The following is a 12524-nucleotide window of genomic DNA, read 5'->3' as shown; positions in this document are numbered from 1 at the left end:
CGGATCGCATATCCATGTCATCGGGAAAAATTTTATCTAATAACCAAATTAAAATATGCGCGTGAGGCAAACCTCGTTTTTGCTATTCAACAGTAAACATATGGCATCTAACTTTTACAAAAATATCTTGTTTTGTAATTAAACTCATGATTTGGTGAGGTTTGATATGGAATACTCTTGACACAATATCACGGCGCTCACTTGGTCGTTGATTAGGAAACAATTCGTTTTTGATTTCACTCCACTCTGGATTGCACGTGAAAGTTTTAAATAAGTCAGGCCTTCCATTATGACGGACATATAAGAGGGCGTGTTGTGTACGTTCATGCAAATATCGAGGGGATTCAGTAAATGAAGACGGCAAAATTACTAAGTGAGCAATATTTTCAGGATTGCAATCCTCGTTAACAGCATCCTTTAGATGTACATAATTATTTGTACGTAACGTGTTTTGGTATGCTCTTATAAAATTCAACGTTTTGGTCATCATTTTAGCAGCCATGTCCACACAGTATTGGTTAAAGAGTTATCCACATCTATGAAGCGCATTAAAGCTGTTTTCTCTAATCATAATTTTATATACATAAAATTGCATACATGAAACTGTTTTTTATGGGTTAGGTGCCCACGGCGCTCACTTGGTCGTTGATTAGGAAATAATTCGTTTTTGACTTCACTCCACTCAGGACTGCATGTGAATGTTTTAGATAAGTCAGGCCTTCCATAATGACGGACATATAAGAGGGCGTATTGTGTACGTTCATGCAAATATCGAGTCGATCCAGTAAATGAAGACGGCAAAATTACTAACTGACCAATATTTTCAGGATTGCAATCCTCGTTAACAGCATCCTTTAGATGTATATAATTATCTGTACGCAACGTGTTTTGGTGCGCTTATAAAATTCAACGTTTTGGTCATCATTTTAGCAGCCATGTCCACACAGTATTGGTTAAAGAGATATCCATATCTATGAAGCGCATTATAGCTGTTTTCTCTAATCATAATTTTATATACATAAAAATGCATACATGAAACTGTTTTTTATGGGTTAGGTGCCCACTGCTTGGAGAAGTTTGCGGTACATTTATGCTGTAACCGTCCCCGCACAAAAAACAGATTTCTCAATTTGCGTAGCAAGGAAAATCTCATTTTAAAAATGTACGTTTTAGTTTGAGAACGCTATCAACGGTTATATTAGGTACATTTAAGATTGAACAAAATGTTTAAATTCAATGCTAGTTTGAATTGGCTACAACCATCAACCATGCCACTTTGGTGCTCATCTTTAGCGGCCGAAGTCGCAGGGTTAAACTCTATTGAACTTTGGCTCATGAAAAATTAAAAGTAAATCATTATCGCGATTTATCTCCGACGAGATTTTGACCGAGCTCCTCTTCCAACTTTCGCCGTGCTCCTGTTTAGATAGCAGAAAGACACTCGGAGTGTTTGCGATATCACTGACGCGGGGACCACACTTAGAAATTTATAAAAATGTTCACTGAGCCAAAAAAAAATAATCCTTCGGTATCCAATTGTATGCATTCGTTGATTAATATGTCCTTAATATCCGTTGTTGAAAATAACATGTTGCTAATATGGAGTCAATACACCTTTTATTTCAGGTTTCGCGAGAATGTGGGAAGCAGTTAGAAGTGGAATATGGGTTAAATTTATGGAGACTTCTGCTAAAGCCAGTATCAATGTCGAAGACGCTTTTTTAACTTTGGCTAGCGATATTAAAGCGAAAATGGAAAAACATTTGGTAATCATATTCATGTGATAAACACGTTTATTCATACTTATATACTTAAATTTTTAATTTACTATTTTAGGAAGCTTTCAACCCGCCGAAAGGAGGGCATCAATTAAAATTTGCAGAAACACGGAAAACAGACACATGGCTCTCAAGATGCAATTCACTTTGACGAGGACAAAATTTTACATACCATAATATATTTGCCAATTCTCAAATGTTTAAATTTTAAGTTTTATAATAAAATGAAAAAAATTACACGGTAGCATTTGGATAGCAAAAAATATGTGTCCAATTGCTTGTATTATGGGATTAATAAATGTGAACTGGAAATTTATAAATTCACTAGCAAGTACCCGGCTTACTTCGTTACGCCGCAAAAAGTAAATCTATTCCCGCATTGTTTTCCACAATGGAGCAGACCTTATCGTATATTACTCGTTGCTCATTAGTTAGCTTTATCTCATTTTCTAATAAAAAGTGGTGCAGCTCATGGGTATTGTGCGTTATTTCGCACATTGTAGAAACGGTATCTAAGTCTGATCTAGTGCGGTTAGGATCAGGCAAACCGAAATCCTTTATACGTTTCTCTGCATATGAAAAAACCAAATTATCAAGAAGAATAAGGCCTGTATTATCAAATGTCTTCAGTAAAGTCCATTTCAGGATCATTACTACTCTGGCGCACATTATGCAAAATATCTTCACATAAATTTTTGCAGAACAAATTCCATAAATTTGTTGGATCAGAAATTTCGCAATAAGCATGATAGAAAAGAGCACTTTCATTTTGTGCGCGCTATCAGAGACGGTGGCATCAAACAATGTATTCTTCCAATGACTATCATCCTGCAGTAAATGTCGTGCCTGGCAAGCTGCTCCATATGTTGTATATAGTAGACCATCTACTCAACGTAAATCAGTGAAAGATGTCGGTCCTCGAGCATGATGTAGTAGTAGTAGTGGTTTATGGTGATTCCTGCAGTACGTTTTCGACATTACTCGATGTGAAATAAACCCTTTGTCCATTTTCTAGGTGAACAGATAGATGTACAACCGTTGGGAATCGCTCATGAATCGAAAATCCCAGTAATCTCCAAATACCTGCTGATGTGCTTAAATATCTGTCATTCGACAACTTTTGCTCTTCGTCCTTATTATTTTGAACGGAAAAGTCGCTGCGTCGCTACCTTTGTTGACATACATACTTACAAATATATTTTATTGATTGCGCTGAATGAAAGTACTCTACATTTATGTGAGCGGAGAAGCATCTGGAAAGAACGGGACAATATGGAACGATCCGTCGTTGTCGACATTGTACCCATTAGAAAGTACATGGTTATAGCCACGGTCCGCTGAAGACCTTCGTCTATATTTTGGATATCCATCTTCCCCGGTCTGCGTATGCTGTAGGAGCTCGCGTGGGTATCGTTTTGAGCATCGTCCATTCAACATACAGGGCGATGATAAATGATCAACCACACATCGGCCGTGGATCATATTTTTAGTAATTATATCATACAACATCGGATCTTCGCCTTTATTTGGAATTTCCGCGGATCGCATATCCATGTCATCGGGAAAAATTTTATCTAATAACCAAATTAAAATATGCGCGTGAGGCAAACCTCGTTTTTGCTATTCAACAGTAAACATATGGCATCTAACTTTTACAAAAATATCTTGTTTTGTAATTAAACTCATGATTTGGTGAGGTTTGATATGGAATACTCTTGACACAATATCACGGCGCTCACTTGGTCGTTGATTAGGAAACAATTCGTTTTTGATTTCACTCCACTCTGGATTGCACGTGAAAGTTTTAAATAAGTCAGGCCTTCCATTATGACGGACATATAAGAGGGCGTGTTGTGTACGTTCATGCAAATATCGAGGCGATTCAGTAAATGAAGACGGCAAAATTACTAAGTGAGCAATATTTTCAGGATTGCAATCCTCGTTAACAGCATCCTTTAGATGTACATAATTATTTGTACGTAACGTGTTTTGGTATGCTCTTATAAAATTCAACGTTTTGGTCATCATTTTAGCAGCCATGTCCACACAGTATTGGTTAAAGAGTTATCCATATCTATGAAGCGCATTAAAGCTGTTTTCTCTAATCATAATTTTATATACATAAAATTGCATACATGAAACTGTTTTTTATGGGTTAGGTGCCCACTGCTTGGAGAAGTGTGCGGTACATTTATGCTGTAACCGTCCTCGCACAAAAAGAAAGATTGCTCAATTTGCGTAGCAAGGAAAATCTCATTTTAAAAATGTACGTTTTAGTTTGAGAACGCTATCAACGGTTATATTAGGTACATTTAAGATTGAACAAAATGTTTAAATTCAATGCTAGTTTGAATTGGCTACAACCATCAACCATGACACTTTGGTGCTCACCTTAAGCGGCCGAAGTCGCAGGGTTAAACTCTATTGAACCTAAGGAAAAATAAAAATAAATGATTAGCGCGATTTATCTCCGACGAGATTTTGACCGAGCTCCTCTTCCAACTTTCGTCGTGCTCCTGTTTAGATAGCAGAAAGACACTCGGAGTGTTTGCGATATCACTGACGCGGGAACCACACTTAGAAATTTATAAAAATGTTCACTGAGCCAAAAAAAATAATCCTTCGGTATCCAATTGTATGCATTCGTTGATTAATATGTTCTTAATATCGGTTGTTGAAAATAACATGTTGCTAATATGGAGTCACGGCCACCGTGGTGTGTTGGGAGCGTGCTCCGCCTACCACACCGTATGCCCTGGGTTCACACTCCGGGCAAAGCAACATCAAAAAAAAATTTTAGAAATAAGATTTTTCTATTAGAAGAAAATTTTTCTAAGCGGGGTCGCCCCTCGGCAGTGTTTGGCAAGCGCTCCGGGTGTATTTCTGCCATGAAAAGCTCTCAGTGAAAACTCATCTGTCTTGCAGATGCCGTTCGGAGTCGGTATAAAATATGTAGGTCCCGTCCGGCCAATTTGTAGGTAAAATCAAGAGGAGCACGACGCAAATTGGAAGAGAAGCTCGGCCTTAGATCTCTTCGGAGGTTATCGTGCCTTACATTTATTTATTTATTTAATATGGAGTCAATACGACTTTTATTTCAGGTTTCGCGAGAACGTGGGAAGCAGTTAGAAGTGGAATATGGGTTAAATTTATGGAGACTTCTGCTAAAGCCAGTATCAATTTCGAAGACGCTTTTTTAACTTTGGCTAGCGATATTAAAGCGAAAATGGAAAAACGTTTGATCATATTCATGTGATAAAAACGTTTATTCATACTTATATACTTAAATTTTTAATTTACTATTTTAGGAAGCTTGCAACCCGCCGAAAGGAGGGCATCAATTAAAATTTGCAGAAACATGGAAAACAGACACATGGCTTTCAAGATGCAATTTACTTTGACGAGGACAAAATTTTACATACCATAATATATTTGCCAATTCTCAAATGTATAAATTTTAAGTTTTATAATAAAATGAAAAAATTACACGGTAGTATTTGGATAGCAAAAAATATGTGTCCGATTGCTTGTATTATGGGATTAATAAATGTGAATTGGAAATTTATAAATTCACTAACAAGTACCCGGCTTACTTCGTTACGCCGCAAAAAGTAAATCTATTCCCGCATTGTCTTCCACACTGGAGCAGACCTTATCGTATATTACTCGTTGCTCATTAGTTAGCTTTAGCTCATTTTCTAATAAAAAGTGGTGCAGCTCATGGGTATTGTGCGTTATTTCGCACATTGTAGAAACGGGATCTAAGTCTGATCTAGTGCGGTTAGGATTAAGCAAACCGAAATCCTTTATACGTTTCTCTGCATATGAAAAAACCAAATTATCAAGAAGAATAGGGCCTGTATTATCAAATGTCTTCAGTAAAGTCCATTTCAGGATCATTACTACTCTGGCGCACACTATGCAAAATATCTTCACATAAATTTTTGCAGAACAAATTCCATAAATCTGTTGGATCAGAAATTTCGCAATAAGCATGATAGAAAAGAGCGCTCTCATTTTGTGCGCGCTCTCAGAGACGGTGGCATCAAACAATGTATTCTTCCAATGACTATCATCCTGCAGTAAATGTCGTGCCTGGCAAGCTGCTCGATATGTTGTATATAGTAGACCATCTACTCAACGTAAATCAGTGAAAGATGTCGGTGCTCGAACATGATGTAGTAGTAGTAGTGGTTTATGGTGATTCCTGCAGTACGTTTTCGACATTACTCGATGTGAAATAAACCCTTTGTCCATTTTCTAAGTGAACAGATAGATGTACAACCGTTGGTAATCGCTCATGAATCGAAAATCCCAGTAATCTCCAAATACCTGCTGATGTGCTTAAATATCTGTCATTCGAAAACTTTTGCACTTCGTCCTTATTGTTTTGAACGGAAAATGTCGCTGCGGCGCTACCTTTGTTGACATACATACTTACAAATATATTTTATTGATTGCGCTGAATGACAGTACTCTACATTTCTGTGAGCGGAGAAGCATCTGGAAAGAACGGGGCAATATGGAACGATCCGTCGTTGTCGACATTGTACCCATTAGAAAGTACATGGGTATAGCCACGGTCCGCTGAAGACCTTCGTCTATATTTTGGATATCCATCTTCCCCGGTCTGCGTATGCTGTAGGAGCTCGCGTGGGTATCGTTTTGAGCATCGTCCATTCAACATACAGGGCGATGATAAATGATCAACCACACATCGGCCGTGGATCATATTTTTAGTAATTATATCATACAACATCGGATCTTCGCCTTTATTTGGAATTTCCGCGGATCGCATATCCATGTTATCGGGAAATATTTTATCTATTAAACAAATTAAAATATGCGCGTGAGGCAAACCTCGTTTTTGCTATTCAACAGTAAACATATGGCATCTAACTTTTACAAAAATATCTTGTTTTGTAATTAAACTCATGAGTTGGTGAGGTTTGATATGGAATACTCTTGACACAATATCACGGTGCTCACTTGGTCGTTGATTAGGAAACAATTCGTTTTTGATTTCACTCCACTCTGGATTGCACGTGAAAGTTTTAAATAAGTCAGGCCTTGCATTATGACGGGCATATAAGAGGGCGTGTTGTGTACGTTCATGCAAATATCGAGGCGATTCAGTAAATGAAGACGGCAAAATTACTAAGTGAGCAATATTTTCAGGATTGCAATCCTCGTTAACAGCATCCTTTAGATGTACATAATTATTTGTACGCAACGTGTTTTGGTATGCTCTTATAAAATTCAACGTTCTGGTCATCATTTTAGCAGCCATGTCCACACAGTATTGGTTAAAGAGATATCCATATCTATGAAGCGCATTAAAGCTGTTTTCTCTAATTATAATTTTATATACATAAAATTGCATACATGAAACTGTTTTTTATAGGTTAGGTGCCCACTGCTTGGAGAAGTGTGCGGTACATTTATGCTGTAACCGTCCTCGCTATTTAAAAATATGATAGGGTATTGCAAGAGGTCATATGAAGGATGAATTTCTGACACGCGATGGAGAGTGTTATCGCGGAACTGTAGGACAATATCGCGGGGACCAGCATTTTCGTCAACTATCAATACTGCGACCTCGCCTGTAGTCGGGGCATTATAACGACCACGGTGTTCATTAACAGGGCGTTTACCGGCATGGATTACAACCTAGTTATTCGAATTAGATGACATACGCTCCATGGAAGTCATACAACTTCGAGCATACACATTATTTTCAAGCAGAATTTCTTGAATTAATTTCAAAATTATACGGCAACTCTGGTGTGAATAAGGTGTGTTGAAGAGTGCTCAAAGTTATCGTAAATTTTTAAAAAATTTTCGTAAAAGAGCATCAACAAAGAACATTTAGATCTAAAGGGCTTTTACTGCTGTATCTGGGGATACTGGAGTTTCAACTGTGGAATCAATAACCGAGGAGTATTGTAAGCAAAATTAAAATCAAATCCTAAGGTAAAATTATTTTTGCAATAAAGAAAGCAAAGAAGCACCAAAAACAAAGAAAAACAAAAACATCAAGTTACATATATGAGCGGAAACAATTGACAGATGTCAAAACCAATTTTCACCGCACAAGTTGCAAATCACAGTAGTTACTTTTTTTAACGGCAGAGGCTGCGAAGTCAAAGCTCAAGCTTAACGAATGTGAAAGTTCGATTAGTCTAGCCATCTGAAACAGTTGCATACTTTTAGGCAGCACTCTAAAATAGGTAAAATGAGTGAAAACAACCAAAGCACTTGTCCGCTTTAGTAAAACCAATTCCGTTGTCAGGCAACCCAAAACGTTTATGTTCCAAAATGTCACCAGACACGATAACAGTTGCGTCAAGTGAAAGTTCCGAGGTAGTAAAACTGATGACAAAAATGCATGCCGACTTTAATAAAGGCATTTCAGAATTATCTACAAGAATCGTTAGCATGGACAATAAAAAAAAAATGTTGCAACGAAAGAAGATTTAGAGAGATTAACCACGGAACTTTATACTGTTAAAGCTCAAGTATACAGGCTAGAAGAAGAAAACGCAGAGCTCAAAAATTCGCTTGTTAAAGTATGTAATTCAGAAGAGTTAGACAGAAAGAAGCTGAGATACTAAGAAGAACAGTCGAAGAAAAAGTTACTAATTTTTAGAAACATTCCGGCTAAAAATTCGATTATTGAAGCAGTTCAGGCAGTATGCAAAGAAAATTTAAAAATGAACCGTGTTGAACTTGCAGATGGTTGGCCGAAAGAGACTGTAAAATTTGTAACGAACTTCTCCCGAATGCTGCCGTTTACTAATGAAAAAGGGTCAGGCGCATGCTTCCGAGACGGGTCTGCATACCTTGCTATGCTACGGTCTGGATCAGGGAAATGGGAGTGGGCTTGTCTCGGTCACATACAGCGAAATTCGTGCGAAACAAAATTTGTATGCAGGGTATTTAACACTACTTACCTCATGAACGGAGATAAAAATACAAAAAGAAAACCAGCGAAACAAAAATAACTTATTACAACAGCGGAATCAAAAACGGTTCATTGCAACCAGCGGCGGAGGGATTGGAAAGATAGCATTTTCCCTCCTCGTCTTTACCCACCCAACCTGTTAATGTACCCTGATTTTACGTACATTAACCCAAGAAAAACATTTAAACCTGGTATACTAACCTGTCCCTACATTTCGTCATCAGAATAAAAGAATCAGGAATCCATTTTAGTTTACAGCCAAAAATGAATTTGCCGATGCGAAATGTATGACATCTTCATCAGAATGCAGTCGGTCAGCAATTTCCGAGATTATTTCAACTGTATTCATGGTTGTTTCTGAAGAAAAGAAACGCAATCCTATTACAATGTTGTTTCTTTGACACGACAAAATCACACTTAATAAATTTAGTGGGACATTACTCACCGAATTAAAGCACAGCATATACCGAATTTACTTAAATCCAGTTCATTTATTTTTTTTCACAGTTTTTATGAAAAAAAAAAAAACAAAACAAATTACTTCTTTTTTTCGTTTGGTTTTCACTTGAGAAATGCCGAACGTTAAATTATAATTCTAGAAACGTCAATTCCATTGAATAATGCAAAATGGAAATAAGCACCAGCTATTCCATTTCATGAAATAACGCAAATATGCAAATAAGCACCATCTATTGGTATGAAACGTAGCCGTAGCTTGGTGTGATACATCTCATAAACCGCTCAACCAAGTTCAATCAAACTTTACAGAAACCGTCTACATGATAGGCCAAATGTACCGTAGAAATTTGGTCTCAAGTTATAAAGTAACACCAAAAATTAAAAGTTTTGAAATATTTTTGTAATCTGCGAGTATTGCTCATATTGCTTTATACAATTGTTTTTGTTATTGATATTAGAGAAATCGCCGTTTGTAAACTTTGGAATTTTTCTCTAATATCAATATTTTTGTAATCGTTTAGCGCGAATTATTATTAGTTATTTACTTTTACGAGCTATTTTCATTAATTTCCAATTGTCAGGTGCTTCGCTGCAATATTGCCAGCTGCCCTACAAGAAACGCTGATAGTTTTACTAATACACTCACACTTGTAATTGACAGTGCTGATCCTGCGATGACGTAAACATTGATACTTAAATTTATGTATGTTCCTTTGTTCGCTCACCCATGTCCGCATGTTCCCAACGACAGCCTATAATCAAGAAAAAGGACTCAAACTGGGAAAGCTTCGGACACCTGGTACAGAACAAAAGAACATACAGCAGATACCATTATGCATGTGAGACAGATACATAATTCTCAACGGAATTTTATGTATGCGAGAACAGTTTATCCGATTTAATCATGTTGTCACTACTGACTGTCATATGACAATCAAATGATTATCACGGTTGTTTTGTTATTTTTTAAATTCCGCCATTTTCAACCGACGAAAACCATATAAAAAATAAGTTTAAAAAATGAAAAAGAGAGCATTTCAAAGCTCCATGCTAAAAGAAAAAAAAATCGAAAATAATATTAAAAAATACTAAAAGCTGTCGGAACGTATGGGGCGCACTCAAAAAATTGATACGCGCAAAATAACAGTGGTTAGTGGTGATTCATTTTTAAATGTGTTTCCGCGTGAGGAAAGCGCTCTTCTGTTGTTTTGTTATTTTCTGAATTTAAATTGAACATTCTGAACTCGAATTCTTATAGAACTATTTATTTTAAACAAATAAGAAACACGTATGCTTTTATACGTACAAAATTAAAAACGTAATGAAATAAAGTAAATAAAAAGCAAAAAGCATTGTTTCATTTTTGGCGGAATATAACAATGGTCATTTATGATAGTATAACAGTCAAACCTGATATCTACAGTAAACTATCATTTATGACACTTTTTGATAGTTAGAGTGTCAGCACTGATCCAAGAAAAGGAATGAGAGTGAGCAGTACGGCTATATACTTAATCAGTAGGCCATGTTGGTGTATAAGAAGGAGAAAAAAACTCACACGTACACAGTTGTTTACATCACATTTGCGCAAGTCCCCTTAAGTTTGTGATAGAAAGTTTGTATGAGGCGCTGATCGTTAGGTTGACATTGCTGACAATCAGATGATAGTCATATGATAGTCAGTATTCTTGTAGGGTGGTTGACACAATGTTATTCCAAAAAAATTGCACTGGCTATACTGGCTACGTAATGGGTTTGGCAGTCGCTGTGAATACGTAGTGACTACGTAAGAGGACAAACGCAAATACATAAGAAGTTGTAAAATACGAACTTCTGGGTCAATGTGAATGTGAGTGACTTCGACGCAAACATTCACGGTGACATACATAATAAGGGCCTTAATGTAGGTACATCACCTGCTGTAGTTAATTACACTACTTTTATGTGCTTATTAAGGCACAAAAAAAAAAGATTTCTCAATTTGCGTAGCAAGGAAAATCTCATTTTCAAAATGTACGTTTTTGTTTGAGAACTCTAACAACGGTTATATTAGGTACATTTAAGATTGAAGAAAATATTTAAATTCAATGCGAGTTTGAATTGGCTACAACCATCAACCATGCCACTTTGGTGCTCATCTTAAGCGGCCGAAGTCGCAGGGTTAAACTCTATTGAACTTTGGCTCATGAAAAATTAAAAATAAATCATTAGCGCAATTTGCCTCCGACGAGATTTTGACCGAGCTCCTCTTCCAACATTCCTCGTGCTCCTGTTTAATTTTTCCTACATGATTTTTCAGAACTTTTTGATAGCAGAAATACAATCGGAGTGTTTGCCATATCACTGACGCGGGGACCACGCTTAGAAATTTATAAAAATGTTCACTGAGCCAAAAAAAAAAAAATCCTTCGGTATCCAATTGTATGCATTCGTTGATTAATATGTTCTTAACATCGGTTGTTGAAAATAACATGTTGCTAATACGGAGTCGATACGCCTTTTATTTCAGGTTTCGCGAGAACGTGGGGAGCAATTAGCAGTGGAATATGAGATTAAATTTATGGAGACTTTTGCTAAAGCCAGTAACAATGTCGAAGACACTTTTTTAACTTTGGCTAGCGATATTAAATCGAAAATGGAAAAACGTTTGGTAATCATATTCATGTGATAAAAACGTTTATTCATACTTATATACTTAAATTTTTAATTTACTATTTTAGGAAGCTAGCAACCCGCCTAAAGGAGGGCATCAATTAAAATTTGCAGAAACACGGAAAACAGACACATGGCTCTCAAGATGCAATTTACTTTGACGAGGACAAAAGTTTACATACCATAATATATTTGCCAATTCTCAAATGTATAAATTTTAAGTTTTATAATAAAAATATAATAATAAAATAAAATAATAAAATTACACGGTAGCATTTGGATAGCAAAAAATATGTGTCCGACTGCTTGTATTATGGGATTAATAAATGTGAATTGGAAATTTATAAATTCACTAACAAGTACCCGGCTTACTTCGTTACGCCGCAAAAAGTAAATCTATTCCCGCATTGTCTTCCACACTGGAGCAGACCTTATCGTATATTACTCGTTGCTCATTAGTTAGCTTTAGCTCATTTTCTAATAAAAAGTGGTGCAGCTCATGGGTATTGTGCGTTATTTCGCACATTGTAGAAACGGGATCTAAGTCTGATCTAGTGCGGTTAGGATCAAGCAAACCGAAATCCTTTATACGTTTCTCTGCATATGAAAAAACCAAATTATCAAGAAGAATAGGGCCTGTATTATCAAATGTCTTCAGTAAAGTCCATTTC

General features: G+C 36.5%; 2 long non-coding RNA genes across 2 annotated transcripts; both read left to right on the top strand.

Moving 5' to 3' along the window:
* Window positions 1–1587: 1587 nt before the first annotated feature.
* LOC137253431 (uncharacterized) lies at window positions 1588–2015 on the top strand. Its single transcript, XR_010953797.1, has 2 exons — window positions 1588–1766; window positions 1837–2015. It is a non-coding gene; the product is annotated as an uncharacterized lncRNA (long non-coding RNA).
* Window positions 2016–11138: 9123 nt separating this feature from the next.
* LOC137251879 (uncharacterized) lies at window positions 11139–12082 on the top strand. The gene is made up of 3 exons (XR_010953382.1): window positions 11139–11254; window positions 11711–11851; window positions 11922–12082. It is a non-coding gene; the product is annotated as an uncharacterized lncRNA (long non-coding RNA).
* Window positions 12083–12524: the final 442 nt, after the last annotated feature.

The sequence above is a fragment of the Eurosta solidaginis genome, chromosome 5, assembly GCF_040869045.1.
Source record: "Eurosta solidaginis isolate ZX-2024a chromosome 5, ASM4086904v1, whole genome shotgun sequence".
In the NCBI taxonomy this organism is placed as follows: Eukaryota; Metazoa; Arthropoda; class Insecta; order Diptera; family Tephritidae; genus Eurosta; species Eurosta solidaginis.
The sequence above is the reverse complement of the archived record's forward strand: the minus strand, read 5'-3'. Positions and strand labels throughout refer to the sequence as shown.